Below are 17,815 nucleotides of genomic sequence, written 5' to 3'. Positions count from 1 at the left end.
GGGGGGCCAGTCAATTGCTTGCGATGCGCAATATTTAGTTTACTTTATTCCTTGAATCTACCTGTCGACGATGGAACACACAATTTGCGTCACGAGTCCTGAATGGAGTCTTCAGAATACTTCGCAAAAGCGACTAACGTGGGTATGGTGACCATAGGGAAGTCCCCTGGTAGTCACGTTAATTGCTTCCGATGCGCAGTTTTCAGTTTACTGTATTTCTTGAAACCTCCTGTCGACGATGGAACACACAAATTGCGTCGCGAGTCAACAATGTGGCCTCCAGATGGCTTCTCACAATGCGACCAACGTAGCAAAGATTCCTGTATGGAAATCCTCCTGGGGGGCCAGTCAATTGCTTGGGATGCGCAATATTTAGTTTACTTTATTCCTTGAAGCTTCCTGTCGACGATGGAACACACAAATTGCGTCGCGAGTCCTGAATGGAGTCATCAGAAGACGTCGCAAAAGCGACTAACGTGGGTATGGTGACCATAGGGACGTCCCCTGGTAGTCATGTTAATGCTTCCGATGCGCAGTTTAGTGTTTACTGTATTTCTTGAAACCTCCTGTCGACGATGGAACACACAAATTGCGTCGCGAGTCAACAATGTGGCCTCCAGATGGCTTCTCACAATGCGACCAACGTAGCAAATATTCCTGTATGGAAATCCTCCTGGGGGGCCAGTCAATTGCTTGCGATGCGCAATATTAATTTACTTTATTCCTTGAAGCTTCCTGTCGACGATGGAACACACAAATTGCGTCGCGAGTCCTGAACGGAGTCTTCAGAAGACTTCGCAAAAGCGACTAACGTGGGTATGGTGACCATAGGGAAGTCCCCTGGTAGTCACGTTAATTGCTTCCAATGCGCAGTTTTCAGTTTACTGTATTTCTTGAAACCTCCTGTCGACGATGTAACACACAAATTGCGTCGCGAGTCTACAATGTGGCCTCCAGATGGCTTCTCACAATGCGACTAACGTAGCAAAGATTCCTGTATGGAAATCCTCCTGGGGGGCCAGTCAATTGCTTGCGCTGCGCAATATTTAGTTTACTTTATTCCTTGAAGCTTCCTGTCGACGATGGAACACACAAATTGCGTCGCGAGTCCTGAATGGTGTCTTCAGAAGACTTCGCAAAAGCGACTAACGTGGGTATGGTGACCATAGGGACGTCCCCTGGTAGTCACGTTAATTGCTTCCGATGCGCAGTTTTCAGTTTACTGTATTTCTTGAAACCTCCTGTCGACGATGGAACACACAAATTGCGTAGCGAGTCAACAATGTGGCCTCCAGCTGGCTTCTCACAATGCGACCAACGTAACAAAGATTCCTGTATGGAAATCCTCCTGGGGGGCCAGCCAATTGCTTGCGCTGCGCAATATTTAGTTTACTTTATTCCTTGAAGCTTCCTGTCGACGATGGAACACACAAATTGCGTCGCGAGTCCTGAATGGAGTCTTCAGAAGACTTCGCAAAAGCGACTAACGTGGGTATGGTGACCATAGGGACGTCCCCTGGTAGTCACGTTAATTGCTTCCGATGCGCAGTTTTCAGTTTACTGTATTTCTTGAAACATCCTGTCGACGATGGAACACACAAATTGCGTAGCGAGTCAACAATGTGGCCTCCAGCTGGCTTCTCACAATGCGACCAACGTAACAAAGATTCCTGTATGGAAATCCTCCTGGGGGCCAGCCAATTGCTTGCGATGCGCAATATTTAGTTTACTTTATTCCTTGAAGCTTCCTGTCGACGATGGGACACACAAATTTCGTCGCGAGTCCTGAATGGAGTCGTCAGAAGACGTCACAAAAGCGACTAACGTGGGTATGGTGACCATAGGGACGTCCCCTGGTAGTCACATTAATTGCTTCCGATGCGCAGTTTTCAGTTTACTGTATTTCTTGAAACCTCCTGTCGACGATGGAACACACAAATTGCGTCGCGAGTCAACAATGTGGCCTCCAGATGGCTTCTCACAATGCGACCAACGTAGCAAAGATTCTTCTATGGAAATCCTCCTGGGGGGCCAGTCAATTGCTTGCGATGCGCAATATTTAGTTTACTTTATTCCTTGAAGCTCCCTGTCGACGATGGAACACACAAATTGCGTCGCAAGTCCTGAATGGAGTCTTCAGAAGACGTCGCAAAAGCGACTAACGTGGGTATGGTGACCATAGGGACGTCCCCTGGTAGTCACGTTAATTGCTTCCGATGCGCAGTTTTCAGTTTACTGTATTTCTTGAAACCTCCTGTCGCCGATGGAACACACAAATTGCGTCGCGAGTCAACAATGTGGCCTCCAGATGGCTTCTCACAATGCGACCAACGTAGCAAAGATTCCTGTATGGAAATCCTCCTGGGGGGCCAGTCAATTGCTTGCGATGCGCAATATTTAGTTTACTTTATTCCTTGAAACTTCCTGTCGACGATGGAAGATACAAATTGCGTCGCGAGTCCTGAATGGAGTCTTCAGAATACTTCGCAAAAGCGACTAACGTGGGTATGGTGACCCAAGGGAAGACCCCTGGTAGTCACGTTAATTGCTTCCGATGCGCAGTTTTCAGTTTACGGTATTTCTTGAAACCTCCTGTCGACGATGGAAGACACAAATTGCGTCGCGAGTCAACAATGTGGCCTCCAGATGGCTTCTCACAATGCGACCAACGTAGCAAAGATTCCTGTATGGAAATCCTCCTGGGGGGCCAGTCAATTGCTTGCGATGCGCAATATTTAGTTTACTTTATTCCTTGAAGCTTCCTGTCGACGATGGAACACACAAATTGCGTCGCGAGTCCTGAATGGAGTCATCAGAAGACGTCGCAAAAGCGACTAACGTGGGTATGGTGACCATAGGGAAGTCCCCTGGTAGTCACGTTAATTGCTTCCGATGCGCTGTTTTCAGTTTACTGTATTTCTTGAAACCTCCTGTCGACGATGGAACACATAAATTGCATCGCGAGTCAACAATGTGGCCTCCAGATGGCTTCTCACAATGCGACCAACGTAGCAAAGATTCCTGTATGGAAATCCTCCTGGGGGGCCAGTCAATTGCTTGCGATGCGCAATATTTAGTTTACTTTATTCCTTGAAGCTTCCTGTCGACGATGGAACACACAAATTGCGTCGCGAGTCCTGAATGGAGTCTTCAGAAGACATCGCAAAAGCGACTAACGTGGGTATGGTGACCATAGGGCGTCCCCTGGTAGTCACGTTAATTGCTTCCGATGCGCAGTTTTCAGTTTACTGTATTTCTTGAAACCTCCTGTCGACGATGGAACACACAAATTGCGTCGCGAGTCAACAATGTGGCCTCCAGATGGCTTCTCACAATGCGACCAACGTAGCAAAGATCCCTGTATGGAAATCCTCCTGGGAGGCCAGTCAATTGCTTGCGATGCGCAATATTTAGTTTACTTTATTCCTTGAAGCTTCCTGTCGACGATGGAACACACAAATTGCGTCGCGAGTCCTGAATGGAGTCTTCAGAAGACGTCGCAAAAGCGACTAACGTGGGTATGGTGACCATAGGGACGTCCCCTGGTAGTCACGTTAATTGCTTCCGATGCGCAGTTTTCAGTTTACTGTATTTCTTGAAACCTCCTGTCGACGATGGAACACACAAATTGCGTCGCGAGTCAACAATGTGGCCTCCAGATGGCTTCTCACAATGCGACAAACGTAGCAAAGATTCCTGTATGGAAATCCTCCTGGGGGGGCAGTCAATTGCTTGCGATGCGCAATATTTAGTTTACTTTATTCCTTGAAGCTTCCTGTCGACGATGGAACACACAAATTGCGTCGCGAGTCCTGAATGGAGTCTTCAGAAGACGTCGCAAAAGCGACTAACGTGGGTATGGTGACCATAGGGAAGTCCCCTGGTAGTCACGTTAATTGCTTCCGATGCGCAGTTTTCAGTTTACTGTATTTCTTGAAACCTCCTGTAGACGATGGAACACACAAATTGCGTCGCGAGTCAACAATGTGGCCTCCAGATGGCTTCTCACAATGCGACCAACGTAGCAAAGATTCCTGTATGGAAATCCTCCTGGGGGGCCAGTCAATTGCTTGGGATGCGCAATATTTAGTTTACTTTATTCCTTGAAGCTTCCTGTCGACGATGGAACACACAAATTGCGTCGCGAGTCCTGAATGGAGTCTTCAGAAGACGTCGCAAAAGCGACTAACGTGGGTATGGTGAACATAGGGACGTCCCCTGGTAGTCACGTTAATTGCTTCCGATGCGCAGTTTCCAGTTTACTGTATTTCTTGAAACCTCCTGTCGCCGATGGAACACACAAATTGCGTCGCTAGTCAACAATGTGGCCTCCAGATGGCTTCTCACAATGCGACCAACGTAGCAAAGATTCCTGTATGGAAATCCTCCTGGGGGGCCAGTCAATTGCTTGCGATGCGCTATATTTAGTTTACCTTATTTCTTGAAGCTTCCTGTTGACGATGGAGCACACATATTGCGTCGCGAGTCCTGAATGGAGTCTTCAGAAGACGTCGCAAAAGCGACTAACGTGGGTATGGTGACCATAGGGACGTCGCCTGGTAGTCACGTTAATTGCTTCCGATGCGCAGTTTTCAGTTTACTGTATTTCTTGAAACCTCCTGTCGACGATGGAACACACAAATCGCGTCGCGAGTCAACAATGTGGCCTCCAGATGGCTTCTCACAATGCGACCAACGTAGCAAAGATTCCTGTATGGAAATCCTCCTGGGGGGCCAGTCAATTGCTTGCGATGCGCAATATTTAGTTCACTTTTTTCCTTGAAGCTTCCTGTCGACGATGGAACACACAAATTGCGTCGCGAGTCCTGAATGGAGTCTTCAGAAGACGTCGCAAAAGCGACTAACGTGGGTATGGTGACCATAGGGACGTCCCCTGGTAGTCACGTTAATTGCTTCCGATGCGCAGTTTTCAGTTTACTGTATTTCTTGAAACCTCCTGTCGACGATGGAACACACAAATTGCGTCGCGAGTCAACAATGTGGCCTCCAGATGGCTTCTCACAATGCGACCAACGTAGCAAAGATTCCTGTATGGAAATCCTCCTGGGAGGGCCAGTCAATTGCTTGCGATGCGCAATATTTAGTTTACTTTATTCCTTGAAGCTTCCTGTCGACGATGGAACACACAAATTACGTCGCGAGTCCTGAATGGAGTCTTCAGAAGACGTCGCAAAAGCGACTAACGTGGGTATGGTGACCATAGGGACGTCCCCTGGTAGTCACGTTAATTGCTTCCGATGCGCAGTTTTCAGTTTACTGTATTTCTTGAAACCTCCTGTCGACGATGGAACACACAAATTGCGTCGCGAGTCAACAATGTGGCCTCCAGATGGCTTCTCACAATGCGACCAACGTAGCAAAGATTCCTGTATGGAAATCCTCCTGGGGGGCCAGTCAATTGCTTGCAATGCGCAATATTTAGTTTACTTTATTCCTTGAAGCTTCCTGTCGACGATGGAACACACAAATTGCGTCGCGAGTCCTGAATGGAGTCTTCAGAAGACGTCGCAAAAGCGACTAACGTGGGTATGGTGACCATAGGGACGTCCCCTGGTAGTCACGTTAATTGCTTCCGATGTGCAGTTTTCAGTTTACTGTATTTCTTGAAACCACCTGTCGCCGATTGAACACACAAATTGCGTCGGGAGTCAACAATGTGGCCTCCAGATGGCTTCTCACAATGCGACCAACGTAGCAAAGATTCCTGTATGGAAATCCTCCTGGGGGGCCAGTCAATTGCTTGCGATGCGCAATATTTAGTTTACCTTATTCCTTGAAGCTTCCTGTCGACGATGGAACACACAAATTGCGTCGCGAGTCCTGAATGGAGTCTTCAGAAGACGTCGCAAAAGCGACTAACGTGGGTATGGTGACCATAGGGACGTCCCCTGGTCGTCACGTTAATTGCTTCCGATGCGCAGTTTTCAGTTTACTGTATTTCTTGAAACCTCCTGTCGACGATGGAACACACAAATTGCGTCGCGAGTCAACAATGTGGCCTCCAGATGGCTTCTCTCAATGCGACCAACGTAGCAAAGATTCCTGTATGGAAATCCTCCTGGGGGGCCAGTCAATTGCTTGCGATGCGCAATATTTAGTTTACTTTATTCCTTGAATCTTCCTGTCGACGATGGAACACACAAATTGCGTCGCGAGTCCTGAATGGAGTCTTCACAAGACGTCGCAAAAGCGACTAACGTGGGTATGGTGACCATAGGGAAGTCCCCTGGTAGTCACGTTAATTGCTTCCGATGCGCAGTTTTCAGTTTACTGTATTTCTTGAAACCTCCTGTCGACGATGGAACACACAAATTGCGTCGCGAGTCAACAATGTGGCCTCCAGATGGCTTCTCACAATGCGACCAACGTAGCAAAGATTCCTGTATGGAAATCCTCCTGGGGGGCCAGTCAATTGCTTGCGATGCGCAATATTTAGTTTACTTTATTCCTTGAAGCTTCCTGTCGACGATGGAACACACAAATTGCGTCGCGAGTCCTGAATGGAGTCTTCAGAAGACGTCGCAAAAGCGACTAACGTGGGTATGGTGACCATAGGGAAGTCCCCTGGTAGTCACGTTAATTGCTTCCGATGCGCAGTTTTCAGTTTACTGTATTTCTTGAAACCTCCTGTCGACGATGGAACACACAAATTGCGTCGCGAGTCAACAATGTGGCCTCCAGATGGCTTCTCACAATGCGACCAACGTAGCAAAGATTCCTGTATGGAAATCCTCCTGGGGGGCCAGTCAATTGCTTGCGATGCGCAATATTTAGTTTACTTTATTCCTTGAAGCTTCCTGTCGACGATGGAACACACAAATTGCGTCGCGAGTCCTGAATGGAGTCTTCAGAAGACGTCGCAAAAGCGACTAACGTGGGTATGGTGAACATAGGGACGTCCCCTGGTAGTCACGTTAATTGCTTCCGATGCGCAGTTTTCAGTTTACTGTATTTCTTGAAACCTCCTGTCGCCGATGGAACACACAAATTCCGTCGCGAGTCAACAATGTGGCCTCCAGATGGCTTCTCACAATGCGACCAACGTAGCAAAGATTCCTGTATGGAAATCCTCCTGGGGGGCCAGTCAATTGCGTGCGATGCGCTATATTTAGTTTACCTTATTCCATGAAGCTTCCTGTCGACGATGGAGCACACATATTGCGTCGCGAGTCCTGAATGGAGTCTTCAGAAGACGTCGCAAAAGCGACTAACGTGGGTATGGTGACCATAGGGACGTCCCCTGGTAGTCACGTTAATTGCTTCCGATGCGCAGTTTTCAGTTTACTGTATTTCTTGAAACCTCCTGTCGACGATGGAACACACAAATTGCGTCGCGAGTCAACAATGTGGCCTCCAGATGGCTTCTCACAATGCGACCAACGTAGCAAAGATTCCTGTATGGAAATCCTCCTGGGGGGCCAGTCAATTGCTTGCGATGCGCAATATTTAGTTTACTTTATTCCTTGAAGCTTCCTGTCGACGATGGAACACACAAATTGCGTCGCGAGTCCTGAATGGAGTCCTCAGAAGACGTCGCAAAAGCGACTAACGTGGGTATGGTGACCATAGGGACGTCCCCTGGTAGTCACGTTAATTGCTTCCGATGCGCAGTTTTCAGTTTACTGTATTTCTTGAAACCTCCTGTCGACGATGGAACACACAAATTGAATCGCGAGTCAACAATGTGGCCTCCAGATGGCTTCTCACAATGCGAGCAACGTAGCAAAGATTCCTGTATGGAAATCCTCCTGGGGGGGGCAGTCAATTGCTTGCGATGCCCAATATTTAGTTTACCTTATTCCTTGAAGCTTCCTGTCGACGATGGAACACACAAATTACCTCGCGAGTCCTGAATGGAGTCTTCAGAAGACGTCGCAAAAGCGACTAACGTGGGTATGGTGACCATAGGGACATCCCCTGGTAGTCACGTTAATTGCTTCCGATGCGCAGTTTTCAGTTGACTGTATTTCTTGAAACCTCCTGTCGACGATGGAACACACAAATTGCGTTGCGAGTCAACAATGTGGCCTCCAGATGGCTTCTCACAATGCGACCAACGTAGCAAAGATTCCTGTATGGAAGTCCTCCTGGGGGGCCAGTCAATTGCTTGTGATGCGCAATATTTAGTTTACTTTATTCCTTGAAGCTTCCTGTCGACGATGGAACACACAAATTGCGTCGCGAGTCCTGAATGGAGTCTTCAGAAGACGTCGCAAAAGCGACTAACGTGGGTATGGTGAACATAGGGACGTCCCCTGGTAGTCACGTTAATTGCTTCCGATGCGCAGTTTTCAGTTTACTGTATTTCTTGAAACCTCCTGTCGCCGATGGAACACACAAATTGCGACGCGAGTCAACAATGTGGCCTCCAGATGGCTTCTCACAATGCGACCAACGTAGCAAAGACTCCTGTATGGAAATCCTCCTGGGGGGCCAGTCAATTGCTTGCGATGCGCTATATTTAGTTTACCTTATTCCTTGAAGCTTCCTGTCGACGATGGAGCACACATATTGCGTCGCGAGTCCTGAATGGAGTCTTCAGAAGACGTCGCAAAAGCGAATAACGTGGGTATGGTGACCATAGGGACGTCCCCTGGTAGTCACGTTAATTGCTTCCGATGCGCAGTTTTCAGTTTACTGTATTTCTTGAAACCTCCTGTCGACGATGGAACACACAAATTGCGTCGCGAGTCAACAATGTGGCCTCCAGATGGCTTCTCACAATGCGACCAACGTAGCAAAGATTCCTGTATGGAAATCCTCCTGGGGGGCCAGTCAATTGCTTGCGATGCGCAATATTTAGTTTACCTTATTCCTTGAAGCTTCCTGTCGACGATGGAACACACAAATTGCGTCGCGAGTCCTGAATGGAGTCTTCAGAAGACGTCGCAAAAGCGACTAACGTGGGTATGGTGACCATAGGGACGTCCCCTGGTAGTCACGTTAATTGCTTCCGATGTGCAGTTTTCAGTTTACTGTATTTCTTGAAACCACCTGTCGCCGATTGAACACACAAATTGCGTCGGGAGTCAACAATGTGGCCTCCAGATGGCTTCTCACAATGCGACCAACGTAGCAAAGATTCCTGTATGGAAATCCTCCTGGGGGGCCAGTCAATTGCTTGCGATGCGCAATATTTAGTTTACCTTATTCCTTGAAGCTTCCTGTCGACGATGGAACACACAAATTGCGTCGCGAGTCCTGAATGGAGTCTTCAGAAGACGTCGCAAAAGCGACTAACGTGGGTATGGTGACCATAGGGACGTCCCCTGGTCGTCACGTTAATTGCTTCCGATGCGCAGTTTTCAGTTTACTGTATTTCTTGAAACCTCCTGTCGACGATGGAACACACAAATTGCGTCGCGAGTCAACAATGTGGCCTCCAGATGGCTTCTCTCAATGCGACCAACGTAGCAAAGATTCCTGTATGGAAATCCTCCTGGGGGGCCAGTCAATTGCTTGCGATGCGCAATATTTAGTTTACTTTATTCCTTGAATCTTCCTGTCGACGATGGAACACACAAATTGCGTCGCGAGTCCTGAATGGAGTCTTCACAAGACGTCGCAAAAGCGACTAACGTGGGTATGGTGACCATAGGGAAGTCCCCTGGTAGTCACGTTAATTGCTTCCGATGCGCAGTTTTCAGTTTACTGTATTTCTTGAAACCTCCTGTCGACGATGGAACACACAAATTGCGTCGCGAGTCAACAATGTGGCCTCCAGATGGCTTCTCACAATGCGACCAACGTAGCAAAGATTCCTGTATGGAAATCCTCCTGGGGGGCCAGTCAATTGCTTGCGATGCGCAATATTTAGTTTACTTTATTCCTTGAAGCTTCCTGTCGACGATGGAACACACAAATTGCGTCGCGAGTCCTGAATGGAGTCTTCAGAAGACGTCGCAAAAGCGACTAACGTGGGTATGGTGACCATAGGGAAGTCCCCTGGTAGTCACGTTAATTGCTTCCGATGCGCAGTTTTCAGTTTACTGTATTTCTTGAAACCTCCTGTCGACGATGGAACACACAAATTGCGTCGCGAGTCAACAATGTGGCCTCCAGATGGCTTCTCACAATGCGACCAACGTAGCAAAGATTCCTGTATGGAAATCCTCCTGGGGGGCCAGTCAATTGCTTGCGATGCGCAATATTTAGTTTACTTTATTCCTTGAAGCTTCCTGTCGACGATGGAACACACAAATTGCGTCGCGAGTCCTGAATGGAGTCTTCAGAAGACGTCGCAAAAGCGACTAACGTGGGTATGGTGAACATAGGGACGTCCCCTGGTAGTCACGTTAATTGCTTCCGATGCGCAGTTTTCAGTTTACTGTATTTCTTGAAACCTCCTGTCGCCGATGGAACACACAAATTCCGTCGCGAGTCAACAATGTGGCCTCCAGATGGCTTCTCACAATGCGACCAACGTAGCAAATATTCCTGTATGGAAATCCTCCTGGGGGGCCAGTCAATTGCGTGCGATGCGCTATATTTAGTTTACCTTATTCCATGAAGCTTCCTGTCGACGATGGAGCACACATATTGCGTCGCGAGTCCTGAATGGAGTCTTCAGAAGACGTCGCAAAAGCGACTAACGTGGGTATGGTGACCATAGGGACGTCCCCTGGTAGTCACGTTAATTGCTTCCGATGCGCAGTTTTCAGTTTACTGTATTTCTTGAAACCTCCTGTCGACGATGGAACACACAAATTGCGTCGCGAGTCAACAATGTGGCCTCCAGATGGCTTCTCACAATGCGACCAACGTAGCAAAGATTCCTGTATGGAAATCCTCCTGGGGGGCCAGTCAATTGCTTGCGATGCGCAATATTTAGTTTACTTTATTCCTTGAAGCTTCCTGTCGACGATGGAACACACAAATTGCGTCGCGAGTCCTGAATGGAGTCCTCAGAAGACGTCGCAAAAGCGACTAACGTGGGTATGGTGACCATAGGGACGTCCCCTGGTAGTCACGTTAATTGCTTCCGATGCGCAGTTTTCAGTTTACTGTATTTCTTGAAACCTCCTGTCGACGATGGAACACACAAATTGAATCGCGAGTCAACAATGTGGCCTCCAGATGGCTTCTCACAATGCGAGCAACGTAGCAAAGATTCCTGTATGGAAATCCTCCTGGGGGGGGCAGTCAATTGCTTGCGATGCCCAATATTTAGTTTACTTTATTCCTTGAAGCTTCCTGTCGACGATGGAACACACAAATTACGTCGCGAGTCCTGAATGGAGTCTTCAGAAGACGTCGCAAAAGCGACTAACGTGGGTATGGTGACCATAGGGACATCCCCTGGTAGTCACGTTAATTGCTTCCGATGCGCAGTTTTCAGTTGACTGTATTTCTTGAAACCTCCTGTCGACGATGGAACACACAAATTGCGTTGCGAGTCAACAATGTGGCCTCCAGATGGCTTCTCACAATGCGACCAACGTAGCAAAGATTCCTGTATGGAAGTCCTCCTGGGGGGCCAGTCAATTGCTTGTGATGCGCAATATTTAGTTTACTTTATTCCTTGAAGCTTCCTGTCGACGATGGAACACACAAATTGCGTCGCGAGTCCTGAATGGAGTCTTCAGAAGACGTCGCAAAAGCGACTAACGTGGGTATGGTGAACATAGGGACGTCCCCTGGTAGTCACGTTAATTGCTTCCGATGCGCAGTTTTCAGTTTACTGTATTTCTTGAAACCTCCTGTCGCCGATGGAACACACAAATTGCGACGCGAGTCAACAATGTGGCCTCCAGATGGCTTCTCACAATGCGACCAACGTAGCAAAGACTCCTGTATGGAAATCCTCCTGGGGGGCCAGTCAATTGCTTGCGATGCGCTATATTTAGTTTACCTTATTCCTTGAAGCTTCCTGTCGACGATGGAGCACACATATTGCGTCGCGAGTCCTGAATGGAGTCTTCAGAAGACGTCGCAAAAGCGAATAACGTGGGTATGGTGACCATAGGGACGTCCCCTGGTAGTCACGTTAATTGCTTCCGATGCGCAGTTTTCAGTTTACTGTATTTCTTGAAACCTCCTGTCGACGATGGAACACACAAATTGCGTCGCGAGTCAACAATGTGGCCTCCAGATGGCTTCTCACAATGCGACGAACGTAGCAAAGATTCCTGTATGGAAATCCTCCTGGGGGGCCAGTCAATTGCTTGCGATGCGCAATATTTAGTTTACTTTATTCCTTGAAGCTTCCTGTCGACGATGGAACACACAAATTGCGTCGCGAGTCCTGAATGGAGTCTTCAGAAGACGTCGCAAAAGCGACTAACGTGGGTATGGTGACCATAGGGACGTCCCCTGGTAGTCACGTTAATTGCTTCCGATGCGCAGTTTTCAGTTTACTATATTTCTTGAAACCTCCTGTCGACGATGGAACACACAAATTGTGTCGCGAGTCAACAATGTGGCCTCCAGATGGCTTCTCACAATGCGACCAACGTAGCAAAGATTCCTGTATGGAAATCCTCCTGGGGGGGCCAGTCAATTGCTTGCGAAGCGCAATATTTAGTTTACTTTATTCCTTGAAGCTTCCTGTCGACGATGGAACACACAAATTACGTCGCGAGTCCTGAATGGAGTCTTCAGAAGACATCGCAAAAGCGACTAACGTGGGTATGGTGACCATAGGGACGTCCCCTGGTAGTCACGTTAATTGCTTCCGATGCGCAGTTTTCAGTTTACTGTATTTCTTGAAACCTCCTGTCGACGATGGAACACACAAATTGCGTCGCGAGTCAACAATGTGGCCTCCAGATGGCTTCTCACAATGCGACCAACGTAGCAAAGATTGCTGTATGGAAATCCTCCTGGGGGGCCAGTCAATTGCTTGCGATGCGCAATATTTAGTTTAGTTTATTCCTTGAAGCTTCCTGTCGACGATGGAACACACAAATTGCGTCGCGAGTCCTGAATGGAGTCTTCAGAAGACGTCGCAAATGCGACTAACGTGTGTATTGTGACCTTAGGGACGTCCCCTGGTAGTCACGTTAATTGCTTCTGATGCGCAGTTTTCAGTTTACTGTATTTCTTGAAACCTCCTGTCGACGATGGAACACACAAATTGCGTCGCGAGTCAACAATGTGGCCTCCAGCTGGCTTCTCACAATGCGACCAACGTAACAAAGATTCCTGTATGGAAATCCTCCTGGGGGGCCAGTCAATTGCTTGCGATGCGCAATATTTAGTTTACTTTATTCCTTGAAGCTTCCTGTCGACGATGGAACACACAAATTTCGTCGCGAGTCCTGAATGGAGTCGTCAGTAGACGTCGCAAAAGCGACTAACGTGGGTATGGTGACCATAGGGACGTCCCCTGGTAGTCACGTTAATTGCTTCCGATGCGCAGTTTTCAGTTTACTGTATTTCTTGAAACCTCCTGTCGACGATGGAACACACAAATTGCGTCGCTAGTCAACAATGTGGCCCCCAGATGGCTTCTCACAATGTGACCAACGTAACAAAGATTCCTGTATGGAAATCCTCCTGGGGGGCCAGTCAATTGCTTGCGATGCGCAATATTTAGTTTACTTTATTCCTTGAAGCTTCCTGTCGACGATGGAACACACAAATTGCGTCGCGAGCACTGAATGGAGTCTTCAGAAGACTTCGCAAAAGCGACTAACGTGGGTATGGTGACCATAGGGATGTCCCCTGGTAGTCACATTAGTTGCTTCCGATGCGCAGTTTTCAGTTTACTGTATTTCTTGAAACCTCCTGTCGACGATGGAACACACAAGTTGCGTCGCGAGTCAACAATGTGGCCTCCAGATGGCTTCTCACAATGCGACAAACGTAGCAAAGATTCCTGTATGGAAATTCTCCTGGGGGGCCAGTCAATTACTTGCGATGCGGAAAATTTGGTTTGCTTTATTCGTTGAAGCTTCCTGTCGACGATGGAACACACATATTGCGTCGCGAGTCCTGAATAGAGTCTTCAGAAGACGTCGCAAAAGCGACTAACGTGGGTATGGTGACCATAGGGACGTCCCCTGGTAGTCACGTTAATTGCTTCCGATGCGCAGTTTTCAGTTTACTGTATTTCTTGAAACCTCCTGTCGACGATGGAACACACAAATTGCGTCGCGAGTCAACAATGTGGCCTCCAGATGGCTTCTCACAATGCGACCAACGTAGCAAAGATTCCTGTATGGAAATCCTCCTGGGGGGCCAGTCAATTGCTTGCGATGCGCAATATTTAGTTTACCTTATTCCTTGAAGCTTCCTGTCGACGATGGAACACACAAATTGCGTCGCGAGTCCTGAATGGAGTCTTCAGAAGACGTCGCAAAAGCGACTAACGTGGGTATGGTGACCATAGGGAAGTCCCCTGGTAGTCACGTTAATTGCTTCCGATGCGCAGTTTTCAGTTTACTGTATTTCTTGAAACCTCCTGTCGACGATGGAACACACAAATTGCGTCGCGAGTCAACAATGTGGCCTCCAGATGGCTTCTCACAATGCGACCAACGTAGCAAAGATTCCTGTATGGAAATCCTCCTGGGGGGCCAGTCAATTGCTTGCGATGCGCAATATTTAGTTTACTTTATTCCTTGAAGCTTCCTGTCGACGATGGAACACACAAATTGCGTCGCGAGTCCTGAATGGAGTCTTCAGAAGACGTCGCAAAAGCGACTAACGTGGGTATGGTGACCATAGGGAAGTCCCCTGGTAGTCACGTTAATTGCTTCCGATGCGCAGTTTTCAGTTTACTGTATTTCTTGAAACCTCCTGTCGACGATGGAACACACAAATTGCGTCGCGAGTCAACAATGTGGCCTCCAGATGACTTCTCACAATGCGACCAACGTAGCAAAGATTCCTGTATGGAAATCCTCCTGGGGGGCCAGTCAATTGCTTGCGATGCGCAATATTTAGTTTACTTTATTCCTTGAAGCTTCCTGTCGACGATGGAACACACAAATTGCGTCGCGAGTCCTGAATGGAGTCTTCAGAAGACGTCGCAAAAGCGACTAACGTGGGTATGGTGAACATAGGGACGTCCCCTGGTAGTCACGTTAATTGCTTCCGATGCGCAGTTTTCAGTTTACTGTATTTCTTGAAACCTCCTGTCGCCGATGGAACACACAAATTGCGTCGCGAGTCAACAATGTGGCCTCCAGATGGCTTCTCACAATGCGACCAACGTAGCAAAGATTCCTGTATGGAAATCCTTCTGGGGGGCCAGTCAATTGCGTGCGATGCGCTATATTTAGTTTACCTTATTCCATGAAGCTTCCTGTCGACGATGGAGCACACATATTGCGTCGCGAGTCCTGAATGGAGTCTTCAGAAGACGTCGCAAAAGCGACTAACGTGGGTATGGTGACCATAGGGACGTCCCCTGGTAGTCACGTTAATTGCTTCCGATGCGCAGTTTTCAGTTTACTGTATTTCTTGAAACCTCCTGTCGACGATGGAACACACAAATTGCGTCGCGAGTCAACAATGTGGCCTCCAGATGGCTTCTCACAATGCGACCAACGTAGCAAAGATTCCTGTATGGAAATCCTCCTGGGGGGCCAGTCAATTGCTTGCGATGCGCAATATTTAGTTTACTTTATTCCTTGAAGCTTCCTGTCGACGATGGAACACACAAATTGCGTCGCGAGTCCTGAATGGAGTCCTCAGAAGACGTCGCAAAAGCGACTAACGTGGGTATGGTGACCATAGGGACGTCCCCTGGTAGTCACGTTAATTGCTTCCGATGCGCAGTTTTCAGTTTACTGTATTTCTTGAAACCTCCTGTCGACGATGGAACACACAAATTGAATCGCGAGTCAACAATGTGGCCTCCAGATGGCTTCTCACAATGCGAGCAACGTAGCAAAGATTGCTGTATGGAAATCCTCCTGGGGGGGGGGCAGTCAATTGCTTGCGATGCCCAATATTTAGTTTACTTTATTCCTTGAAGCTTCCTGTCGACGATGGAACACACAAATTACGTCGCGAGTCCTGAATGGAGTCTTCAGAAGACGTCGCAAAAGCGACTAACGTGGGTATGGTGACCATAGGGACATCCCCTGGTAGTCACGTTAATTGCTTCCGATGCGCAGTTTTCAGTTGACTGTATTTCTTGAAACCTCCTGTCGACGATGGAACACACAAATTGCGTTGCGAGTCAACAATGTGGCCTCCAGATGGCTTCTCACAATGCGACCAACGTAGCAAAGATTCCTGTATGGAAGTCCTCCTGGGGGGCCAGTCAATTGCTTGTGATGCGCAATATTTAGTTTACTTTATTCCTTGAAGCTTCCTGTCGACGATGGAACACACAAATTGCGTCGCGAGTCCTGAATGGAGTCTTCAGAAGACGTCGCAAAAGCGACTAACGTGGGTATGGTGAACATAGGGACGTCCCCTGGTAGTCACGTTAATTGCTTCCGATGCGCAGTTTTCAGTTTACTGTATTTCTTGAAACCTCCTGTCGCCGATGGAACACACAAATTGCGACGCGAGTCAACAATGTGGCCTCCAGATGGCTTCTCACAATGCGACCAACGTAGCAAAGACTCCTGTATGGAAATCCTCCTGGGGGGCCAGTCAATTGCTTGCGATGCGCTATATTTAGATTACCTTATTCCTTGAAGCTTCCTGTCGACGATGGAGCACACATATTGCGTCGCGAGTCCTGAATGGAGTCTTCAGAAGACGTCGCAAAAGCGAATAACGTGGGTATGGTGACCATAGGGACGTCCCCTGGTAGTCACGTTAATTGCTTCCGATGCGCAGTTTTCAATTTACTGTATTTCTTGAAACCTCCTGTCGACGATGGAACACACAAATTGCGTCGCGAGTCAACAATGTGGCCTCCAGATGGCTTCTCACAATGCGACGAACGTAGCAAAGATTCCTGTATGGAAATCCTCCTGGGGGGCCAGTCAATTGCTTGCGATGCGCAATATTTAGTTTACTTTATTCCTTGAAGCTTCCTGTCGACGATGGAACACACAAATTGCGTCGCGAGTCCTGAATGGAGTCTTCAGAAGACGTCGCAAAAGCGACTAACGTGGGTATGGTGACCATAGGGACGTCCCCTGGTAGTCACGTTAATTGCTTCCGATGCGCAGTTTTCAGTTTACTATATTTCTTGAAACCTCCTGTCGACGATGGAAAACACAAATTGTGTCGCGAGTCAACAATGTGGCCTCCAGATGGCTTCTCACAATGCGACCAACGTAGCAAAGATTCCTGTATGGAAATCCTCCTGGGGGGGCCAGTCAATTGCTTGCGAAGCGCAATATTTAGTTTACTTTATTCCTTGAAGCTTCCTGTCGACGATGGAACACACAAATTACGTCGCGAGTCCTGAATGGAGTCTTCAGAAGACATCGCAAAAGCGACTAACGTGGGTATGGTGACCATAGGGACGTCCCCTGGTAGTCACGTTAATTGCTTCCGATGCGCAGTTTTCAGTTTACTGTATTTCTTGAAACCTCCTGTCGACGATGGAACACACAAATTGCGTCGCGAGTCAACAATGTGGCCTCCAGATGGCTTCTCACAATGCGACCAACGTAGCAAAGATTGCTGTATGGAAATCCTCCTGGGGGGCCAGTCAATTGCTTGCGATGCTCAATATTTAGTTTAGTTTATTCCTTGAAGCTTCCTGTCGACGATGGAACACACAAATTGCGTCGCGAGTCCTGAATGGAGTCTTCAGAAGACGTCGCAAATGCGACTAACGTGTGTATTGTGACCATAGGGACGTCCCCTGGTAGTCACGTTAAATGCTTCTGATGCGCAGTTTTCAGTTTACTGTATTTCTTGAAACCTCCTGTCG

This window comes from Schistocerca nitens, chromosome 4 (genome assembly GCF_023898315.1).
Source record: "Schistocerca nitens isolate TAMUIC-IGC-003100 chromosome 4, iqSchNite1.1, whole genome shotgun sequence".
In the NCBI taxonomy this organism is placed as follows: Eukaryota; Metazoa; Arthropoda; class Insecta; order Orthoptera; family Acrididae; genus Schistocerca; species Schistocerca nitens.
This window is presented reverse-complemented; position numbering follows the sequence as displayed.